The 21,383-nt window shown below is 49.3% G+C and overlaps 2 non-coding genes and 2 pseudogenes across 2 annotated transcripts; 2 read left to right on the plus strand and 2 right to left on the minus strand.

Annotated features, from left to right (window-relative positions):
- Positions 1 to 10,907: 10,907 nt before the first annotated feature.
- LOC148824619 (U1 spliceosomal RNA) lies at positions 10,908 to 11,071 on the plus strand. The gene has a single exon (XR_016093002.1). It is a non-coding gene; the product is annotated as a U1 spliceosomal RNA (small nuclear RNA).
- A 632-nt stretch (positions 11,072 to 11,703) lies between these two features.
- Positions 11,704 to 11,822, minus strand: LOC148824620 (5S ribosomal RNA; annotated as a pseudogene).
- Positions 11,823 to 20,243: 8,421 nt separating this feature from the next.
- LOC148824621 (U1 spliceosomal RNA) lies at positions 20,244 to 20,412 on the plus strand. Its single transcript, XR_016093013.1, has one exon. It is a non-coding gene; the product is annotated as a U1 spliceosomal RNA (small nuclear RNA).
- A 623-nt stretch (positions 20,413 to 21,035) lies between these two features.
- Positions 21,036 to 21,154, minus strand: LOC148824622 (5S ribosomal RNA; annotated as a pseudogene).
- Positions 21,155 to 21,383: the final 229 nt, after the last annotated feature.

The raw sequence follows: 21,383 nt of genomic DNA on the forward strand, positions 1-21,383 counted from the left end.
GGATTCAGGGGCAGCGGGGAACTTTGTGGATGCATCTTTTGCTAAGAAGTGGGATATTCCTCTTGCTCCGGTTTCACCCCCTGTCTGCATTCAAACTTTGGATGGGTCACCGATTGCTCCTGGACACATTACCTGGCAGGCCATTCCTCTATATCTAACTGTTGGTGCCACTCACGTGGAGAACATTGCACTCCTTCTCCTGGATTCCCCTGCTTACCCTGTGATCCTGGGCCTTCCCTGGCTCAAGAATCTTGATCCCCACATCTCCTGGGCCAAGAATGAGGTCATTGCCTGGAGCCATGCCTGTCGTGACAACCGTTGTCGCCCACCGCTCAAGGTTGCTGCTGCAGTAATCCCCTTGGAAGAGCAGTCTATTATCCCCCCCCCCCAATATGCACATCTGAAACAAGCCTTTGACAAACAGAAAGCTCTATCGCTCCCCCCTCACCGCACCTGCGACTGTGCAATAGATTTGCTTCCGGGAACCCTCCCACCCAAAGGACGGATCTACCCTCTCACTCAGGCAGAGAATGAAGCCCTGCAGGATTCTATCAAGGAGGCCCTGAATTCCGGTTTTATTCGTCCCTACTCGTACCCAGCCTGTGCAGGGTTTTTCTTCATAGGGAAGAAGGACGGCTTCTTGAGGCCCTGTATTGACTACAGAGGGCTGAACTCCATTACAGTCAAACATCGCTACCCCTTGCCTTTAATCCCGGCAGCTCTGGAGTCCGTACATGGAGCGTCCATCTTCTCAAAACTAGATCTACGGGGGGCTTATAATTTAATCAGGATCTGTGAAGGGGATGAGTGGAAGACGGCCTTTATGACCACGCACAGCCACTATGAATATCCGGTTATGCCTTTTGAACTCACTAATGCCCCGGCGGTCTTCCAGTCCTTCATGAATGACATCTTTAGGGACATTATTGGAAAGTTTGTTTTGGTTTACTTGGACGACATCCTCATTTTTCCCGCTGACCCTCAGGAACATGTCCATCACATCCAGGAGTTCTTGTCCAGACTCATCGACAACCAGCTCTACGCCAAGCTCGAGAAATGCGTTTTTCATGCTTCTAAGATTCACTTTCTGGGCCATCCTGGATGCAGACGCACTCTGGACCTCCTCACCAGGGACTTCTGTTGGCCTTCCATGCGATCTGATGCAGCAGAGTACGTCCGGGCTTGCCCGGTCTGTGCCAGGAGCAAGACTCCGCGAGCTAGGAAGGCTGGTCTGCTTAACCCCTTTCCGATCCCACACCGCCCTTGATCCCACATAGCTGTTGACTTCATTACGGACCTTCCTAACAGTCAAGGTCATACGGTAATCATGGTGGTCTCCGATCGTTTTTCCAAAGCAGCCCATTTTGTCCCCCTCCCAGCATTGCCCACAGCCCAGGAAATGGAGTCATTGTTTGTGCAACAGGTCTTTAGGTTACATGGTTTGCCCTACGATGTGGTCTCAGACAGGGGACCTCAATTTGTCTCGGCCTTTTGGAAGGCTTTCTGTCAAGCTCTAGGGACACATGTATCTTTGACTTCAGGTTATCATCCTGAGGCCAATGGTCAGGTGGAAAGGACAAACCAAAGCCTCCTGACCTTTTTGAGAGCCTTCACCTCCAACTCACAGGATGATTGGTAATCGCTGCTTCCCTGGGCAGAGTATGCCCACAATTCCTCCAGAGGTCTCTCTCCCTTCCTCTGTTCATTAGGTTATCAGCCCACTGTCATCCCTGTCACACCTCCAGACACAGCAGTGCCATCAGTGCAACAATATATTTCCAAGCTGCGAAGGACCTGGAGAATGGCGAGGACAGCTCTCACCAAGTCAGCCCAGCGCCATGCCAAATTCACCAACCGACACCGCAGACCAGCCCCTCGTTTTCGGAGAGGACAGTTTGTTTGGTTATCTACACGGAATCTACCTCTACATCAGCTTTCCAAGAAGCTTGGGCCTAGGTATATCAGCCCCTTCCGAATTCTCTCCCGGATCACCCCAGTTACCTTCCGCCTTGCTCTCCCCCCTACCCTCAGAATTAACCCCTCATTCCGTGTCTCCCTCCTGAAACCCTTTTACCGCTCGCCCCTTGTGGCTCCCCAACGTCGCCCGCCAGCTCCTCGTCGCATTCAGGGGCGCCCGACTTATACGGTCCACAAGATCATCGACTCCAGATGGAACCTCGGTACCCTTCAGTATCTAGCCGACTGGGAGGGTTTTGGACCCGAAGAGAGATCTTGGGTTCCAGAGAAGGATATTTTGGACCCTACACTAATCAGCGACTTTCACAGGGACTATCCTGATTGGCCGTCTCGGGTGTCGTGAGCCGCCTGTGAGGGGGGGGGTACTGTCACGACCGCCAACCAGCAGAGATTAACTCGTAAGCGAGCTAATCAGCGCCAGCAGCAGGTTATTATTAACAAGGGCCGCCGCACAAGTTAACACACCTGCAATTGCTCTACCGTGCAGCACGCCGGGTTACTTATACCATTCTAACCTGCTTCCCGTTGCTCGGTATTGAGTTAACTTCTCGTAAGCTCTACAGCTTTACAGTTCCCCTGGAATATCTGGGCCTCAGAGCCCGCTAACTGTTCGAACCCCGGCCCACAGGGGCCAGACACGGTCTCCCTGAGATCTCGGTGGTTTTGACCTCCATGAAGAGAGCGGGCGTGGTTTTCTTTTCCAGACTCCCAGTCCTGCTGCTTGGAGCTCGGCGGACTGGGCACAGCAGCATCGTGCAGACTTGCGCTTCAGAAGAAGGCAGAGTCCAGGGGAAACGAGACTGGCTGTGGTGTCTCTCCATGTTTCCTAACAGCCGTCCAGCCTGCAGAACCACACACGCAGGGCGCCCAGCTCTTGTCCGAGGGGAACCGGTCCTTCATCCTTCCCCAGGGAAGACAGGTGTGAAGCTGACACCCTTAGGATTGCTCCCTGAGTGCAGGCTGGGCTGGAGTCTTGAATTAAAGAGATCCCCTCAGTTTATTTAATTGATGTATTATTTTGATGTTGTATCTCCCTACTGCTGGTCCTACAGGGGCTTATTTTAATGTTTATTCACAGTAAGGTGAACCCTATGGGCGAGAAATGTTCCTGCCTCGTGTCCGACTACGCCACCTAGCAATACAAACGGGGTGCTAGGGCCCCTCTACATTACCACAGGTTCTGTTTATCTCCCAGAATCACCAATGCACACACAGACCAGCGACAAGCATTTGTATTGTATAAGTGCCCTTTTTATTTTCCAACTACATTCACATTCACTATCAACCAAAAGCACAATGAAAACAGCAGCAGCAGCAAAAGGTCCTTCCCAGGGTCATAATGAATACAGAGGGGCAGCAGTCTTTTCTGTAAAATACTGAAGAGAGGCCACTCGAATGTTTCTACTTAGTACCTGTAGTCTCTGATGGCCCACTTGGAAGAGAGGGGTATCACCCAGTCCTATTTCCCCCAGTCTCTGTTCAGGTATCAGTAGAAATCCTCTGCGGACTGTATTACATTCCCCTCAGTTTGAATCAGCTAGCTGTGTCAGTTTCCTTGTTCCTTGCCTTCAGGTATTAGAAGTCTCTGCAGAGTACCCCCGGGCTTTCGCACTCTGCAGCTTCCCTTGTGCTGCCTGTGTCATCTCCAGGGTCCATTGGGAATCAGGAGCCCCCTCTGTTCTGTCTCAGGTCTTTTTATCCCACTCCTTAGCCAATCCCTTTCAGGGGGTTTTCTGCTGTCCCTGTCAGAATCGGGTTTGCTTAGTATTTTTCCAGGAGGAAGCTTGTGTTGTTTGAGGGGTGTGGGAGTGCCGAACTAGGTGTCATAGGACCTTACACCTCCAAGTCTTGATACCTAATTGCTTGGGTGTGACCGTTGTTACTGACTGTTCCTTCTAGATGGTATTCATTATGACAACTGCAGTCGCCCCCCTTGTGTGAGAGGCAACATTGACACCATCCCGGAAATCAACATAACCTAATCAATCACAGCCTGTTACTGCCTCCGTGGCCCACATCCTGCAACACTAATCAACGTAACCCAATCAATCCCGGCCTGTTACTGCCTCAATGGTCCACATCCTGCGACACACACTTCGAATTAGCTTTGACCTAAATACTATCTATTCTAAATGTGATTGGGCTTATTTCCACATCCTGATATATGCAGAGAATACAAGCTTTTGGCACGAGTGAATATAAATGTGTAGCGGCGAGGCTTAATAATAAGGCAGAATTAAGTGTTTCTGAGCTTCCTAAATGAGGCCCCATTTCTCTGTTCATCTCTGTGGAGCAGCCACAGAGAGACCATTAGTGCAGGGTGATTTAAGGTTTCCTAGGACAGCTCCCAAAGGGGGATGTACTTAGCTAAGTCTGGCTATCATGATCAATGGTCATCCACTGGCGCCTATCAGTCTAGGGAGTGCCGGATGGACATCTGGACTGCATTACTAAGTGTCAGGACTAAGTGACTCATATCTCACCTTGATCAACCAATCAGGGACTGGTAGGGCTGAGTAACCCACGTGGGACTCTGATGCCCATGGAACTTTCAGCCAATCAACGAGCTGAAGTTCCTCCAGGTAAAAACAGGCAACACAGAGAGCCTGAGAGATTCAACAAGATTCAGATTCGGGAGATTCAGTAAGATTCTGGAGAGGATTCTGTGGACTGTTCTAAAGGGAATTCAAAGGAGAATTCCAGGGCAGGACGGCCCAGGAGCAGAAGGCTCCCAAGGGCAGGACATTCTCGCAGCGCGCCTCCTGACCATCCTGAGACTCAGCCCGGACAACCACGGAACGGCCAGTGTGTCCGAGTGCCAGAACTTTCCTTTGTTCTAAGAGTCTAGAGTGGAGGTTGCCAGAGAGTAACCAGCAGCAGGCCTCGTGGACAGGTCAGAACTGTGGACAGCTGAATCACTATTCAGAACTAGCTCTTCATCAGGAACGAACCGGTCCTCTTCCTGACTTGCTGGGATCCACAGTCATCTTTTCTCCTGTGCACAAACTTTGCTAGTTAAAGCCAACACTAACTAGCCGGTCAGTGAGCATCAGCAGCGCACCGTCGCAAGCCGCACAGCACAGCCTGGCACGGAGCCAGAGAGCGCGGATTGGACAGCAACAAGCCTGCAGCTGATTGTTTGTGCCTGCAGGAGATCTGAATCCCCAGAAATTGGATGAGTATTCAACTTCAATGCATTACAGCTCGAGAATTCAATTGTTATCCCAACCAGTTGATATCAATTTAATTCCTAAGAGTTATGTACTTGTTTTGAGTATCTAATGTAGAAGTTATAACCAAGTTCATTTACGAAACGGTCTTAATGAATGATATACTGAACGTATGTCCTCTTGATGTGTAACACTTCGTAACTGATTGAATATATACCTTTTGTATTCTGATAACCCTCTCGATAAGATCTGTTAGGTTTATATGCATATTCTATGTATTAATAAATTTATCCTCGTGTATTAGTACCTGTGTGTGCGCGTTGTTTGAGTTATGTCGCGTGGTTGGATTCTAAAGCCATCAAAAGAATCAACTTTGTGATTTACTGCTACAATTGATAATTGTCTCAGTAAATGCCCAAACCCTACAGAACTGGTGCCTTCAGAGAGCCACTATGACTACATATTTGGCGTCCCTGAACGGCTATGAAACACTACAAATGTAAACATAAATAATATTCAATATATCGCAATTTTGTTGTTTTTTTTTTAAAAATTACCTGGGGATCCTCAAATCAGGAGTGTAGAAAAGAGCACTGTGCAGAACATGTGATAAAAGTGTTCTTTAAACAAAAAGTGAAAATAGTGAATTTGTCTTTCACTTAGACGTTCATCGAAAGCTCAGTAAACAATAAAGCAGAGGCTCATTTTCTGAATTCTCCTTGCATCTGATTGTCTTGCTTCGACCTGTAAATTGTACACTATGTAGACGCTTCACTCTTCCTAACACAATTAAAGAGCCGCAGGCAAAAGTGCCTCTCAGGAGTTTAGTTCAATGGTAGAGCACTTGCATCGCATGTATAAGGCTTTGTTTTCTTTCGCCACTCTGGATTTATTTTTAAACACGATATCTTATCTTAAAGAGATGCTGTTTTTAAAACAGACCAAATGAAAGACCTAGTAGCTAAATACAAGTAGAAAACACGTGAATATAATTTAGAAAATGTGGACCAGAGCGATGTATAGTATTACTAATAGCAGCACAAAGCTCACAGTGGTGTCATTAGAGTATCAAGGCCAGTGGCGAGATGGATAACGCGTTTAACGTTAGATCAGAAGATTGTAAGTTTGACTCCTGCATGGCTCGTAAAGTTTTTAAACCACACTTCTCAGCATCATTTACACAACCTTTCTATCGACTGGATGACTCTCCCGTTACGTCTCCAATTCTTTCCACACATTCTGCTTGTTTCACCGCCGATATTGTTGGACCACAGCCACAGAATCGAGAAGAGATATGGTTCCGATAAACCATCTTAAATAATCACGTTGAAAAAGGTGACAAAGTTTTTTTTACTTTAACATAACCTTACATTTGCCTGTTCAGTTCAAGTTCTTTTCTGTACCCACAAATTCCACCATTTTTCTGCTGTCTCCTGAGAAATACAAGTATGTGTAATACAAAAAATCTATTCAGTTTACACTCAGATGTGACAGAACACATTTAAGACATACATATGTATTTCCTTCATTCCAGTTTTCTTCCCTCCCCAGGATATCTGAAAATTCACTATCCCATATTAAGGGCTGTACATGCATTACCGGTAATTCAGCTACTAATAAAGATATACATTAATCTGAATTATTAATAAATTACACTTTTATTAATAAAGACATGTATTGATACTGAAATTCATTGTGAATAGTTGTGGTGTCTAGAAAACAATTTTAGCTAAATATTTCAAGCGAGTGGTGCATATGTTCGTTATTGTGACTATATTATTTCCACTACATTCAGAACAGTTCAAAAGGGATCGAATGTTCCACTACTGAGCTACTTAAACCCTGTGAAGAGGTGGTTTAAGTTAGTCTCCTACATCGGTAACATCTAATGGGCAGCAGATGTTATTTTAGGTTTGTTGCAATTGAGAACAGGTTTAGTACAGAGCTGTTGACAAATTTCAGCAGCCACGCTCATAGCAATGACCCATTGTAGGGCCCGTTGTAGTGCCAATCAGCTGCAAGAAAAAAAAACATCATTTGTGCCTTTATTAAAAAAAAGAAAAACAGAGTAGTAGTTTATGTGGTAATTTCAGGTACAATGTAAGAACTTAAGTTAACTAGTCCCACAGTAATACATGGGGTCCTATCAATAGAAAAAAAAAATACTTGTAACCTGGAAACACAACAAACACAAAGCGAGAAGTCTTCCGGGAACCTAGGAAAAATAACTGTACTAGTCTAACGACTACAGAAAATAAAATAAAAAAATACTTAACGGAACAACTTCAAAACAAAAAGAACATTAAAAACAAATCTGGGGAACAACAAAAACACAGAATCTAATGCGAGTGCTTTTTCAAGCCTTCAGTTCCCCATCGTGCTCCCTTAGTCCCAGTAGACCTCTCGTCTAAGAAGATGTCTCTCATCTATCTGTGAACAGATCAGCAGGGGGTCCACAGCTGATGGGAAATTAAGTAGTGACCTGCGTCAGCATGGGTGGGCTGCAAATGAAAAAGTATAGGTTTATTCCATGCTGAAAAGAGAAGGAAACACGAAGTGGACCCTTCTTCGGGTATGACGTGTAATAAACCTTTTACCTGTTCCTTTGATGTTAATTTAGAGTGGATCTCCAGCAAATACCTAACAGACTACAATCCCACTAGATAAGGTGTTTAGGACGACCTATACGTAGCAGCATCTAAACTGGACAGTTGCTTTCAGTAGCTAAAGACCTGCGCAGACTGACGTTGCACAAACACAGGGTGAAAAAGGGTTTCGGCATGTTTTCCGTCTCCGATTGGGGGGAGGAAGGGACAGTAAAAAAGCAAGGAAAATACAAGGGAAGAAAATGAAAAAAATAGTGCTCACTGCAAAGGAGGGAGGAGATCCCGGGTTTCGGCATTTTGTTTCATCGTGCCCTTTGTTCCTTTCTCCAGCCCCCCCTGCCTAATGTGATGCTTCCCTTAGCCCGAAACGCAAGCGAGACACCAACAGCAGCCCCTGCAGGTTTCTGTAGTGTAGTGGTTAACATGCAAAAGGTCCCTTGTTTGAGACTGGGTAGCAACAGCTTCTTTTTTGCACGCTCCTGTACTTCACAGAGGTCTTGAGCCACCGGTCATTTGTTCCCAATGTATTTCCGGTGCCTTCATGCACTCTTGTACCAAACGCACGTTCCTTCTGTACACGGAACCGATCATTTGCAATTGGGCTGTGCCGACAGACCAAGACGAGCTCTGTCGGCTCAAAAGCAGCGCAGGACCTGCAAGAACAACAGAAAGATTAGCATCCAGCGGGGGCCTCTTAGTGAGCCCAAGATCTCATCAAGAATCGACTCCAGCAACAGGGCTGGGCGCATTGTTCCATTCTCCGACCACTCTCGGTGTAAACAGGTCCCTCCTGGGCTCTGCTTGAAATGCACTTTCCTGCGTTTGCTTTGGTGTAACTGGCTTCCCCTGCATGGGTGAATGTAAAGAAGATCCTTAGTAAGTCATTGAAGAAAACCGAGAAGAGGTCAGAGTGGCCTCTGTCGTTCATCAACGATCCAGTCAGGCAGTACTCCTCCTATTCTGCCAGGACCCGGATTCGAACCGGGGTTGTTGCGGCCACAACACAAAATGCTGATTACTCTATGATCACAGCAAGTTACCGAGACAAACAGAGTGGGGGTGGGAAAGGATGTACTCTCTTCATGTGACACTAGTCGGAAAAGTCCTGACGCATTTCAACTGAGCCCTAGTATACATCGACCCTTTGACACTCTGAGTGCCAACTCTCTGGTGTGTTTTCTCCACCAAGCAGGTCATGAAGACAGCAGTTACAGTTTGCTTACATGACGCACAGCACAGCATGGCTATATGATCTAGCAGTTAGGATTCCTGATTTTCACCCAGGTGGCCTGGGTTCAACTCCCGGTATGGGAACATGTCGGTTTTGCCTCCTGCTTTCCAAAAGATCAGCACCATTAAGGAGCCGCATTAAAACCACTCGATCATGTGGAAAACGTGCGAGAAGAGGGGGTGCAGGTTTTCAACCGAGGACCTCTCGCATGTGAGCCGAACTGATCATCGCTGCACCTCGGAAACCTGCAGGAGGTGGGAGGGGTGACTCTGGTAGACAGTGTTGACCTTTGGCAATAAGATTTATACTCTCCAAGATGATATTTGCACTTTCTGGAGAGGAGATTTTCTCCACTTCAGTAGCCAGATTTCGTCGATTGTGTGGAGAGGGCTGTAGAATGTGGGGCCGCCTATCCTGCTCCATCCATGACAGGCGTGCTGGGCTCTGGTGAGAGAGCGCGGTCAATCAGCGCACTCCAACAAAGATACTGGAAGCAGCTGAATAGCTTTGGCGAAGCTCAGCGCTGGGCCGCTGGGCACGAGTTCCCATCGTTCCCTTTCTCAGCCCGAAACGCAAGCGAGACACCAGCAGCAGCCCCTACAGGTTTCCGTAGTGTAGCGGTTATCACGTTCGCTGTGTGACTCTGTTGGTGAAGCTCTTCTGTGCCTAGTCCTGTAGGACCCAGACAGCCCTGTCACTCTCACAGTGCCCATCCTCTCCCTGAGACATTTCTTTCTCTTTTTGAGAGACGCCCTGGGATTTGTTAATGGCCAAGGAGGGTCGGGACCTCGGTTTTCAGCCTCCCCAGTAGGACGGCGCCTGTTTGCGCAGTAGAGTGTCGCCATCAGGATGCTGGGGCATAAAAAAGCCACACGGACCGCAGGGTGAGCGCTCCGTACTGGTCCCAGTAACACCTCTTGCAGGAGCAGCAGCAACCTGAGCTTTTCCGGGGGGAATCTCCCATCCTGGTGCTGGCCAGTCTCACTCCTGCTGGGCTGCCGTGGGTGAGCCCAGTCGTGAGTCGCAGGGTGAGATCTAGTTACTGGGGAGAAACGATACAAGCGAAGGATTACTCAGCTCTCAGCACTTGAAAAGACCGACAAATGACTCGTTCCCGCCAGAGCTGAATGTACCTGCATGTGTCGTGTCGTCTTCTTCCACCGCCCCGCTGTGTTTGCTGTTATTGTCTTTGAAGCCAGCACCCGAGACGAGATGGGCTGTTCCTGTGCCCCACTTAACACTTTACAGGTGCCATTCCCCGGCATTGTGGCTATTGTCGGCGGTCACACGCGATAAGATAAGGTGGAGGAGAGCAGGGCATGCCCAGCGCCAGACATTCAAGGAGGGGGCTGTGCGAGGTGAGGTGAGGTGCGACACGCCAGAGCCCCGACGCTGCTGATGCGGAGCACTTGTTGAATTGGCATTGAAAGGACGTGTGCGCACGGAGCGAGCCTTCCCTGCGGTGGAGCGTGGAAACTTTCTCCCCGCGCTGCAGGAGTTGTGTGCGCTGCAGCGGTGCCGAGAGAACAGCACAGAAGGCAGCAGGCTCTGGAGAGCGGGTAAGAGACGGAGCCTTGTGGGCAGGCGAGCAGGTCTGTTTTTTGGAAATTGCTGAAAAGGCTCCGGTGTTTGTTCGGTGTGTGGCAGGCGCACGACGCGAGCTTGCGTAGCGATCTGGTGTTATGCAAATGAGGCCGAATTGCGTCCCGGGACATGCTGCGAATGCGCAATGGCGACTGCAGATATGTAGGAAACGGCGCGCTCGTTTTCTCGTTTTGCCCACACTTTTGAGTGTTAGGGTGGCGTGTGAGTGTGCGAAAGAGTGGGCCCAGCAGGAGGCGGTGGCGTGCGGGGCGAGGAGCTGGCCTAGGCTGCGCGATCTGTGCTGTGGGTGCGGGCCGCTTGCAGGGGCTTGTACAACTCATACTTACCTAGCAGGGGAGATACCTTGATCAAGAAGGAGGTTCACCCAGGGCGAGGCTCGGCCATTGCACTCCGGCTGTGCTGACCCCTGCGAATTCCCCAAATGTGGGAATCTCGACTGCATAATTTCTGGTAGTGGGGGACTGCGTTCGCGCTCTCCCCTGATGTGCTTGGTCCAATATCAGATACGGAAGAGTTACGACACCACGAACTGCGTGGCTGCGATAGGATCCTAGTTTGAAAGCAGTCGATGCCACTGCTGGTTCTCGGTTTCTTTTAGTTAGAGGTCCGGAGAAGCATTTCAAGCTGGTTACACTACTCCTTCCGGACATTTATTCCCTTTTCAAAGTCAGTCATTTTGCTGTAGTCTGCATTATTTAGGCTGATTATCGAGGTTAGCCTTTATTTGGTCATGGGGGCCTCGGTACTGTATGCTAATTCTAAAGACAGTTTCACCCGTTTTCTGATTGCTAGGTTCTGTACCAGTGCAGACATGTCAAACAGTGAATAGCTGTACCTCTATTGTATCCGTGCGCAATGAGTGAAATCAGTAATAAATTAATATATGTATAGTTGTATGAAAAACAAGTGGTTTATCGACTCATCTTCATTTGCAGATTTAGAGGCAGCTTCGATATTCGTTTTACAAACGGGTTTTTTTTTTATATGGGTCACACACATGCCATAGCAACAAAACGTCTCTAGAGATGAGGCTATAGATCACCTTTCCATCCTCCAGGTTTTCCTCCCAAAGCCTACGGCACCAATGGCGACCCCTGCTGGACGAGAGAGCAAAAGCTTGCAGCACCTGGTATTCCCAGGCAGTCTCCCATCCAAGTACTAACCAAGCCCGACCCTGCTTAGCTTCCAAAATCAGACAAGATTGGGCGCGTTCAGGGTGGTGTGGCCACAAGCAATAGCAAGGTCCCCTGACTCGCTACTTGAAGCTGTGTGTGGCTGGGGCTCCGTGCCCCCCGAGCGGGACTGAAGGATCGTTTGTGTGCAACTCTTTGGAAAGGAGCCTCTTTCCAAATCGCATTGCATGCCTGGATGTTGGCGAATGTGCTCCCTTGTGTTGGCTTGTCTCACACTGGAGGAGGACAAACAAACTGCACGGAGGAGCACAAGGCAAGTCTTCACAAGACAAAAACCTCCAGTGCACAGCACTCTGAAAACATTCTTGGGCTGTCGCATGTTTATTTCAGCACATAAGGCACACCAGTCCAACACGTCGGCCGGGCGCGCGGCGCCTCTGCCCTCTTGTGGCCTTGTGGTGTCAGAGCAAGAGGCTCCTTCTCGCTGCCTTTCCGCTGTGTTGCAGAGCCCCGAGAGGGAACCTGGAGCGCACACTTTGTGGAGGGCGGGGGACCTGCGTTCGCGCTCTGCCCCCGGTCTCTTGCGCGAGTACTAAATCTCACAGCGCCAGCCAGCGGCCAGGAGTACAATATCGCGGGACAGGGGGGCCTCGTCATTGATTGTTACATATGAGATGGGGATTAGGAGGAGACCCCGACTGATTGGTAAATGGGAACACTAACACCAGAGTGACACCCCCGGTGTCTCTTTTTGAGAGACGCCCTGGGATTTCTTAATGGCCAAGGAGAGTCGGGACCTCGGTTTTAAGCCTCCCCCGAAGGACGGCGCCTGTTTGTGCAGCAGAGTGTCGCCATCAGGATGCTGGGGCATAAGAAAGCCACACAGACCGCAGGGTGAGCGCTCCCTTCTGGTCCCAGTCACACCTCTTGCAGGAGCAGCAGCAACCTGAGCTTTTCCGGGGGGAATCTCCCATCCGGGTGCCGGCTAGGCTCACACCTGCTGGGCTGCCGTGGGTGAGCCCAGTGGAGAGTCGCAGGGCGAGATCTAGTCAGCGGGGAGAAACGATACTCGGCTCCCAGCACTTGAAAAGACCAACAAATGACTCGTTCCCGCCGGAGCTGAATGTACCTGCATGTGTCGTGTCGTCTTCTTCCCCCACCCCGCTGTGTTTGCTGTATTGTCTTTGAAGCCAGCCCCCGAGACGAGACGGGCTGTCCCTGTGCCCCAATTAACACTTTACAGGTGCCATTCCCTGGCATTGTGGCCATTGTCGGTGGTCACACGCGATAAGATAAGGTGGAGGAGAGCGGGGCATGCCCAGCGCCAGCCATTCAAGGAGGGGGCTGTGCGAGATGAGGTGAGGTGCGACACGCCGGAGCCCCGACGCTGCTAATGCGGAGCACTTGTTGAACTGGCATTGAAAGGACGTGTGCGCACGGAGCGAGCCTTCCCTGCGGCGGAGCGTGGAAACTTTCTCCCCGTGCTGCAGGAGTGCCGAGAGAACAGCACAGCAGGCTCTGGAGAGCGGGTAAGAGACGGAGCCTTGTGGGCAGGCGAGCAGGCATGTTTTTTGGAAATTGCTGAAAAGGCTCCGGTGTTTGTTCGGTGTGTGGCAGGCGCACGACGCGAGCTTGCGTAGCGATCTGCCGGTCTGGTGTTATGCAAATGAGGCCGAATTGCATCCCGGGACATGCTGCGAATGCGCAATGGAGACTGCAGATGTGTAGGAAACGGCGTGCTCGTTTTCTCGTTTTGCCCACCCTTTTGAGTGTTAGTGTGGCGTGTGAGTGTGCGAAAGAGTGGGCCCAGCAGGAGGCGTTGGCGTGTGGGGCGAGGAGCTGGCCTAGACTGCGCAATTTGTGCTGTGGGTGCGGGCCGCTTGCAGGGGCTTGTACAACTCATACTTACCTAGCAGGGGAGATACCTTGATCAGCCTGTAGGTGGAGTAGTTGGATTGTTTTCTTGTTTTGTGGAAGCAGTGTTTTGCAGTTTACAAAATGACAGCCTTTGGATCCTGCAAGAATGCTGTGCGTTTTGAGCTTTTGGATGACCTCTTCATGGATCGTATGCAGTTTAGCAGAAAAGTGTTGCAGAAGGAACTTGGCTTTGAACCTCAACACTTGGATTTCATCTTCGCTCTCCCAGGTCAGAAAGCATTTGAGGTTGTATTTGCTACTTATCCTCTGTTTGAGCAATGTGTGGATGTGTTTGAGGCAAAAAGAGGGAAAGTTCCTGCCCTTGAGAAGATCAACTTGCAGCCTCTGACACACAGAGAGAGGAAAACGGTGCATGTTGTTATGTTCTCGGAACTGGCAAAGACGGAGGACATTCACACCTGGCTTAACCAGTACTGCACCGTCCACCATGGAACTGAGGTTAGAGATGTTGACGGTATAAAAACAGGAGCAAGGAAATTTGAGGTACGCTTGCTACCGGACAATGTAAATGGAGGCTTAAGGCACCTGCCCTCTACAATCCGGCTGGGCGCCTGCAATGGCTATGTTTTTTATGTGGGACAACCAAAGGTGTGTCGGCACTGTGGTGCTGTGGGACACCTGGCATCATCCTGCACTGTGAAATGCTGCAAGACCTGTGGCAAACAGGGACATTTAGCCTCTGACTGTTCAATGCTGCCAAAGTGCAATTTATGTGGCTCGGAAGGACACGTTTTTAAGAAATGCCCTCACGCCTACGCCAATAAACTCAAAATGAGAAAGGATGAGGCAGTGCTTGTTTCAGCCAAACCGGCCTGAAAAGCCAAAGCAAACGACAAGTCAAACAATGAACCCTTGTTGGACAAAGGCTCTCAGCCTCCAGCCAGGATCAGTCCTGCTGTGGCTCCGGGGCCAGTGGAAGAGAAATCCACTACGCCCCCACAACCACAGACTGCACCAGACAAGCATGAGGGTTTGAAAACCCCCGAGAACAGCGAGGACCCCTCCCCCACTCCTGCTCCTCAGAACGAGGGCCCGTGTGGTGTCCCCCGGTGGAGGGGGTCCAGCGAGGATACCCAGGATTCAGCGGAGCTGCTTTTCTCAGACTCTGCAAGTGCTACAGATGCCCTCCTCTCCTCCATCCAGTCCATCACGGAGGATCTGCAGCAGCTGGTGGGTGAGGGGGAAGAGGAGACTGGTGCATCGGCTGCACCCCATTACCCTCAGTGCTCCCAGGAGCTGGACTTGAGGAAAAGGAAAAATGACTCTGTTTTCTCCCCAAGTGAGGAGGAAGGAGAGCATGCGATGGGGACAGCTGGAACCCCTCCACCTCTCCCTCTACCCCCTTCCTTGAGATGGACCCAGTGAAAGCTTTTACTGCTGCCACCCTGATGAAGGCTCATTCAGAGGAATTCTTGAAATTGGTAAGAAGAAAAAGAAAAAGAAGAAGGTAACAGGTGAGACAGAAGAGAAATGTGTTTTGTAAAGACTGGTTCCACTTTCTTATGTAATATGGCTCTAAACATAATTTCTCTTAACACCAGAGGTATCAATGACAGAGTTAAATGCCAGTCTGTCTTTGATTACCTCCAGCAGAGAGAGGGAGATGTGTTGATGTTGCAGGAGTGTGCTTTAGCCTATCAAGAGAGGTATAAAAGCTTTGAAGATAGGTGGGATAAAGGGCCTTCTGTTTGGTCAGGGGACAATAACAACAGGGCCTCTGGCGTGGCCATTCTTTTCAAAGGATGGGCATTCAAATTGAAAAGTATTCAGAGGGTCATAGATGGCAGGTTGCTGTGTGTGGATGTGGAATGGGGGACCGTTAACCTGCGTCTAATCAATGTGTATTGTCCTACTGACGTGGGAGGAAGGGTGGAGCTACTCAAAGCACTCTCTCCCCTATTGTTATGTAGCACAGACGTGATAGTGGGAGGGGATTTTAATTGTATCTTAGAGCACACAGACAGGCAGTCTAGCTCTCCGATAAAATTAGATTCCAGCTCACTGGCCCTGCAAAACTTAGTTCAAGACTTTAAACTCTCAGAAACATATAGATGTATATATCCCACAACAGCAGGATATACATGGTCAGGGAGGAATAGCAGCTCCAGAATTGACTATTGCTTTGTCTCAGAGAGAGTGAAAGTTGTTGGGGTCACTCTTCAGCCTGTTTTCTTCTCAGATCATCAGGCTTTAGGGTGTAGAGTGGAACTCCAGGGCGGGACTGTCTTTGGCCCAGGCCTCTGGAAACTCAACACAAAGCTGCTAGAGAACGAGGGAGTAGTATCCCGCTACAAGGAGAAACTATCAAAGTGGCTATCCTTGTAGTGTCTGTACAGGTCAGTAGGAGAGTGGTCGGAGGAGGTGAAGGTGAGGACAATGGCCTTTTTCATTGCTGAGGGAAGGAAGGCTGCTGCCAGATGGAGAGGAGTGCTAGCCAGGAAACAGGCAGCTGCAGCATCTCTACACGATGCTGCACAGTGGCTTCGATGTGCTCGAGGATATCACCCTTTTAAAAAAGGACGTCCGGAGCATAGCGGAAGAAAGTAGTCGAGGAGTGCTGTTAAGAAGCTGAGTGCAGTTCTTGGAAGAAAATGAGAAGTGTACTCGCTTCTTTTTCAGGAAAGTGGTAGGCTCCAAGTCTGTCATGGAAAGTGTAGTTGATGAGGAGGGAAGAGAGAGTACAGAGCTGAGTGCTATCCTCTCCTGCATCGAGGCCTTCTTGTCACGGACGTCCAAAGGGACTAACTGCGGGGAACAGGAGAGCGGAAAAAGACCCATATGCGTAGCGGCGAGACGGGAAAAAGGCCCGGGCTCATTAGTGCAAAGAGTTCAGGAATGCCGTATAGAAACCTATGCCCTCAGGGAGCGGACGTGGGGCACCCTGGTGCTAGGTGGGTCTCAGGACATCCGAACGTCAATGTTGAGCGAGGACAGAGTGCAAGACCCGGAAATATATAGCCCAAGGGAAAGAGAGGGACAGGAAGGACAGCAGACCAGAAACTAGGGACAGGACAGAGAAGGAGCGCCCTCTGGCTGCAGAGGGCGTGACAGTACCCCCCCCTTCATGGGTGGCTCCTGACGCCCATACAAATAAATGAGCTGCCCAGCACTGGGGGGATTAAAAACCTCATTTTAACTGTCCACGGCTGAGAGCTACCCCCTCCTCCGGGGTATTAACCTTTATTGGGTGGAGGAAGGGGGGGTCGAGTAGAGCTCCGGAGACTTAAAACAAAAAAGTACACAAGCACAAGCACAACAAACAAAAACCTGGGAAAGACCAGGGAGACAGACCACACAAAACAGGTAGGAACCAAAGTTCTGAGACACAGGGAGCAGGGGGGGACCAAAAATGAGGGGAAACCAGGAAGAAAAAAATCAAAACAAAAGGCAAAAAACCACAAAAACCCCGGGGAAAAATACCGCAGATGGGCATTGCCAGATGGGCAGTGGGCATGTTCACATTCTAATGCTGATATTGGAGTGGACAACCTGAGGAAAGCCAGACCGAAGTCCGCTCACAGACACAGATGCCCGGAGTGATATCCAGAGAAAAGAATGGAGGAACGGCAGAACTCACCAAGCTGACGCTGATATCGGAGTGGACAACCCGAGGAAAGCCAGACCGCAGTCCGCTCACAGACACGGATGCCCAGAGTGATATCCAGCAATCAGGATGGGAGAGCCAGCTCAACATTCAATCACTGATACCGGAGTGATCTACCCGAGGAAAGCCAGGTGCAGGACCCGCTCACAGGCACGGAAGATCGGAGTGATATCCAGCGATTAGAATAGAGGAACCGACTAATAATAATAATTAAAAAAAATAGCCCAGAGCAAAAGAAAAAAAACTGCGGCAAGACAAAAAGCGCCGCTCGCGGGGTCAGTAAGTGGCTCAGCATTCTGTCTCGGACGTCCAAAGGGACTAACCGTGCGGAACAGGAGAGCGGAAAAAGACCCATATGCGTAGCGGCGAGACGGGAAAAAGGCCCGGGCTCATTAGTGCAAAGAGTTCAGGAATGCTGTATAGAAACCTATGCCCTCAGGGAGCGGATGTAGGGCGCCCTGGTGCTAGGCGGGTCTCAGGACATCTGAACGTCAATGTTGAGCGCGGACAGATTGCAAGACCCGGAAATATATAGCCCAAGGGAAAGAGAGGGACAGGAAGGACAGCAGACCAGAAACTAGGGACAGGACAGAGAAGGAGCGCCCTCTGGCTGCAGAGGGCGTGACACTTCTACTCAAGACTGTACAGCTCTACAGAGGTAAAGGATGAAGAAATTCATTTTTTTACCTCAAAGCTAGAAAACATTTTGAGTGAAGAAGATAGGGAAGTACTTGAGGGGGATTTGACAGTAGAAGAGCTGAGAGGCTATGGAGAGCTTACAGAAGGGGAAAACCCTGGGTGCTGACAGGCTCCCTAAAGAATTTTATTGCACCTTTTGGGATCTGCTTCAGGATCCGCTACTGCTCCTATTCGAGGAAAGCTATAAGACAGAATTGCTGCCTGACTCCTTAAGAGAAGGCACTATCTCTCTCTTGTTTAAGAAAGGAGCAAAGAATGACATCAAGAACTGGAGACCCCTCAGCCTGTTAGGCTTGGACACTAAGATCCTGTCCAAAGCCCTTTTCCTGCGCCTACAAAATGTAGTGGCCTCACTGGTAGGGAAAGAACAGACTTGTGGGATAGCAGGACGCCTGATGAGCGACAACCTGGCCTTGTTGAGGGATGTCTGTCTGTACTCAGAGGATCGCTCCCTCCCTCTGTGCATTTTAGGTGTAGACCTAGAAAAGGCCTTTGACCGCCTAAACCGGCAGTACTTAACATCAGTACTTGAGCACATGAAGTTTGGCCCCTTCATGAGAAAGTGGATTAACCTGCTGTACACAGGTAGAAACAGCAGAGTAATGGTTAATGGCAATAGATCACGCCCCTTTGAAGTCTGTTCGGGGGTGAGGCAGGGCTGCCCATTATCCCCCTTGTTATTCATATTGGCTATGGAGCCCTTAGCCTGTGACTTGCGCCAGGATAAGGCTATTAATGGGATACCAGTGCCTGGAAGTGGGGGAGGAGAGGTAAAGACATCTCTATACATGGATGACGTCACCCTGCTCCTCTGACAATGCCTCAATTAGCAGAGCTCTGCAGTGCTGTGATCGGTTCTCTTTGGCTTCCCCTGCAAAAATGAACAAATCTAAGAGTGAGATTTTTTATCAGAAATGGAGGGAGCCAAAAGAAGGACATGATCTCAGGCTGCAAGAGAAGAGAATTAAGGTCCTGGGGGTGTATTTTGGAGAAGAGATGGGAACAGTAAATTGGCAGAACAAATTGCCAATCTTAAACAAAAAACAATGGAAGGACCGAGATCTCATCATGACAGGAAGGTGCTGGTCATCAAAGACGAGCTCTTGCCTGTCTTGAATTTTCTGGCTTCTACCTTCCCAATCCCACACCGTGTTGCGGCGGTGCTGAGGAGATTGATGTTTCAATTTCTATGGGGTGGGAAGCAGGAAAGACTCAGAAGGGAAATAATGTACAGGCCGCTACCCTCAGGGGGGAAGTCTGTCCCAGATATTGCTACGAAGCTGCTGTGCATTTTCCTGGCCTTTGTGATGAGAGGCTTTGCAACAGCACCTGCAGCGCGTACCTGGAGTTATTTTGCCAGGCTCTGGGTAGGTAGGGAGGTGTTCAGAGTGTGGGGTGTCAGACCCAAGCTGGATGTCCCACTCTCTGACACATGCCCTGCAATTTATGGGACAGTTAAAAGTTTTCTAAAATCTCACCCAATTGGCCATATTCCCCTCCGAGATGTCAGTGTCCAAAAACTGGAAGATTTCGTTGCACCCCAGAACAATAGGCAGACCCTTGTGGGCATTTTAACATCAGCCCAAACAAGGAAGGTGTGGAAACACACATCCTCTAAGTTTCTGTGCAACATTCACAGAGATTTAGCCTGGAGTGTCGTCCACCAGTGCTTACCGGTGCAAACTTTCTTGTACCGTAGGGGCCTCACCCTCAGCCCTCGCTGCATTAAGGTGGGCTGCGGCAAGTAGGAGACTGTGACCCATCTCCTGTGGTCCTGCTTCTTTGCTATGGCCTTCTGGGCACAGTTTGAAGATTGGTTGCAAGCTCTCTCGCCCCAATTTTCCCTGACCGCTGCTTTCGTTATATACGGCATCTCTCCTGTCAAACTTCCTCCTGACGTGTTTGACAGGATCTGAGCCGTGGTGAACAGTGGGAAAGACGCCCTGTGGAGAGTGCGGAACAGGGGGCTGTTCAAAGGCATCAAGGTCCCAGTCAAGGCAGCAGGTAGTCTGGCCCTGTTCAGCACCCGAGAGAACTATTACCTCAGAGATCTGTGGAGAGAAGGGAGGGAGGAAGCAGAAAATCTGTGGGAAATAGAGGGCATAGGTCAATATCTCAAGAAACTGTGAAAAACACTATCATGTTTAAGTAAAGAATGTGATTTGCACCAGAAAAAAGAAATTGTTGCTATGTAACTGGTACCGTGTCAAAATGTAATAAGATGTGATCATATATACTGTTTTAAGTATGTATATTAATGTAAAGCATTTGTGATGCCCTGTATTTTTTTGTGAAAAGGAAATAAAAGTTCTTAAAAATCGAAATCGGTTCACCCAGGACAAGACTCGGCCATTGCACTCCGGCTGTGCTGACCCCTGCGAATTCCCCAAATGTGGGAATCTCGACTGCATAATTTCTGGTAGTGGGGACTGCGTTCGCGCTCTCCCCTGATGTGCTTGGTCCAATATCAGATATGGAAGAGTTATGACACCACGAGCTGCGATAGGATCCCAGTTCGAAAGGAGTCGATGCCACTGCCGGTTCCCAGTTTCTTTTAGTTAGAGGTCCGGAGAAGCATTTCAAGCTGGTTACACTACTCCTTCCGGACATTTATTCCCTTTTCAAAGTCAGTCATTTTGCTGTAGTCTGCATTATTTAGGCTGATTATCGAGGTTAGCCTTTATTTGGTCATGGGGGCCTCGGTACTGTATGCTAATTCTAAAGACAGTTTCACCCGTTTTCTGATTGCTAGGTTCTGTACCAGTGCAGAAATGTCAAACAGTAAATGGCTGTACCTCTATTGTATCTGTGCTCAATGAATGAAATCAGTAATAAATGAATATATGTATAGTTATATGAAAAACAAGTGGTTTATCGACTCATCTTCATTTGCAGATTTAGAGGCAGCTTCGATATTCGTTTTACAAATGTTTTTTTTTTATATGGGTCACACACATGCCATAGCAACAAAACATCTCTAGAGATGAGGCTATAGATCACCTTCCCATCCTCCAGGTTTTCCTCCCAAAGCCTACGGCACCAACGACGACCCCTGCTGGACGAGAGAGCAAAAGCTTGCAGCACCTGGTATTCCCAGGCAGTCTCCCATCCAAGTACTAACCAGGCCCAACTCTGCTTAACTTCCAAAATCAGACAACATCGGGCACATTCAGGGTGGTGTGGCAGCAAGCAAAAGCAGTAGCGCCTGACTCACTACTTGAAGCTGTGTGTGGCTGGGGCTCCGTGCCCCCCGAGCGGGACTAAAGGATCGTTCGTGTGCAACTCTTTGGAAAGGAGCTCTTTCTAAATCAATGCGTGCCTGGATGTTCGCGAACATGCTCCCTTGTGTTGGCTTGTCCCGCACTGGAGGAGCACAAGGCAAGTCTTCACAAGACAAAAACCTCCAGTACACAGCACTCT

The sequence above is a fragment of the Atractosteus spatula genome, chromosome 10 (genome assembly GCF_055471065.1).
Source record: "Atractosteus spatula isolate fAtrSpa1 chromosome 10, fAtrSpa1.hap1, whole genome shotgun sequence".
NCBI lineage: Eukaryota > Metazoa > Chordata > Actinopteri > Semionotiformes > Lepisosteidae > Atractosteus > Atractosteus spatula.